Source organism: Dendrobium catenatum, unplaced genomic scaffold (genome assembly GCF_001605985.2).
Source record: "Dendrobium catenatum unplaced genomic scaffold, ASM160598v2 fragScaff_scaffold_681, whole genome shotgun sequence".
NCBI lineage: Eukaryota > Viridiplantae > Streptophyta > Magnoliopsida > Asparagales > Orchidaceae > Dendrobium > Dendrobium catenatum.
In genome coordinates, this window is record NW_021319143.1 from 150,624 (window position 1) to 153,215 (window position 2,592).

Consider the following 2,592-nt stretch of genomic DNA (forward strand, 5'->3'; position numbering starts at 1 on the left):
ACCCCCACTGGTTTTAAAGTAAAGTTTAGGATACTTACAAAACAAATCAGCAATCCCTCTAGATAAGTACTCCACCGCTAAAATAAAGATAGCGGGCGAGATAGGATCCCCTTGCCTCAAACCATGAGAGGAGTTGAAGAAACCATGATTGTTACCATTCAAAATGACAGAGAAAAAAGGGCTTTCAATACACAAGTTAATAAGAGCAATAAACTTAGCATCAAAACCAAAAAGGTTAAGCATTTTGTAAATAAAGGTCCAACTAATATTATCATAGGCCTTAGCGATGTCCAGTTTCAAAATCATGTTACCCCCTCTGGATTTAATATCCAGATCTTGACAGAATTCTTGCGCAAGAAGAATATTATCCACAATAGCACGCCCTTTAACAAAACCCATTTGGTTAGGAGAAATAAGCTTAGGCAGAATTAAAGAAAGACGATTCGCCAAAATTTTAGAAAGAAGTTTGTAAAAAATAGTGCACAAGCTAATAGGTCTGAAATCATTCCAAGAATTAACCACATTAGTTTTAGGAATCAAAACTAAAGAGGTAGAAGAAAAACATTTAGGAATATGATTACCATTAAAGAAATCAACAACAGCATTATAGACATCATCTTTAACTAAGTCCCAGGTTTTCTGAAAAAACTTAACAGTGAAACTATCAGGCCCAGCCACAGAATCAGCATTCATCTCAAAGAGAGTGTTCTTAACCTCTTCCAAGAGAGGGCAGACAGAAAGAGCAGAATTGTCCTCCTGACTAACCAATTTAGGAATGAAAGAATGATCATCAATAGTAGTGAGACAGCACGGTTTATTAAGATGATTCTTAAAAAAATTAACAGCAAGGTTAGCAATCTCATTTTCATTAATAGCAAAAGAACCATCATCACGGGCAATTTTATGGATGCCATTAATAGCACGTTTTTTAGTAACTAAAGCATGAAAATACCTAGTGTTGTTATCCCCTTCCGACAAATGTTTCATAGCAGCTTTTTGTTTCCAAAATATTTCTTCCTGACATTGCAGTTTACTAAGGGACATCTTAGCTTCATTGAGAACCGAGCAGTTAAGGGACGTGGGATTAGCTTGGCAAGCATCCTCCAAGTCATTAATTTTCTCTTCCATCTCCTTAATATTGGAAAAAACATTTTTAAAAATATGGCGGTTCCACCAATTCAGAACCATCTTTAACCTTTTGAGTTTAGCCCAAAGCCTAGGCATGCCAGATATAGAGTTATCCGGGAAAACAGGCGCCACCCAATTATTATTCACAACATCAAGAAAGGATTCATGAGTAAGCCACATATTTTGAAATCTAAAACTATAATGCAAACCAACCTTATGACTATTAACATTAATCAGTAAAGGGGAATGATCAGACATCGTACGGCTCAAATGAGCAACTTTAGTACTATTAAAAACATTAATCCAATCAGAATTAAAAAGAACTCTGTCAAGCCTTTGCCAAAGATGACCCCTGTTCCAGGTAAATCTATTCCCAGAAAAACCAATATCAATAAGATTACAATTCATGATCATCTCATTAAAATCTTCCATAGAATTGAAAATGGGGTGAGCACCACCCATCCTCTCCGCAGGAGAAGTAATAGCATTAAAATCCCCACCCACCAACCAAGGTAAAGAACAAATGTTATGGAAATTCTCAATTTGCTCCCACAAAGTTTTCCTACCAATACGAGAGGAAGCAGCATAGACGAAAGAAGCCACACACTGAAAGTTTAAAGATTCAATATTACAATGTAAAACTTGAGCAAAGTTACCAATCACATCCATTCTCACAAAATCTTTCCAAAAGACCCATATTTTGTTAGAAACATTAGCAAAAGCATTCTTAAAACCCAAGAAATTAGCAGTAGAATGAATTTTGTCCATAGAAATAAGAGGTTCCAAAAGAACAAGAACAGAAATATTGTTAATACGACATAAATTCTTAATCCGGAGTTTAGAGGACGGGCAACCGATCCCCCTCACATTCCAAATAATAGCATTAAACATAAAAAACCAAATTAATGAGTAGTATGTGATCTAGTATTCCTAGGAGAATGCCGAGCAACATTCCTAGGCTTACCTCTCTTACCACGACTTTTAGAAAAACTAAGATCATTATCCATTCGAGCATAACATTTAGCAGTTATTTCAATCTCAGTATCAGTAAAAGCATCTGAATTAAAATGATTAGAGAGAGGAAAATCATTATTCATCTCACCATCCAACGGGGTCGAAGCCGAGCTTTCATCTTCCAAAAACAGGACACCATCCTCCTTAGTAGAATTATTAACCTGTTTTTTTCCAGTCACCTTATTTTGAGGACAAGCAGCATTAGAATCAATAGGAATAACTAAAGGACTAGATGAAGTAACAAGGGCATTATCAAAAACATCATTAGTATTAGTAGCAGTTTTATTAAAAATTTCCAATGTATTTGAAGAAACAACCACCCCTTCGTTTAAAACAACAACCAACTCATCCGAACTTTTCACAATTTCAGCCTTATCCCACTTACCTTGCTCTATATTATCAAGAGAACCAGCCTCAACAATTTGAGGTAAATGCGCAACGCTACCTTCT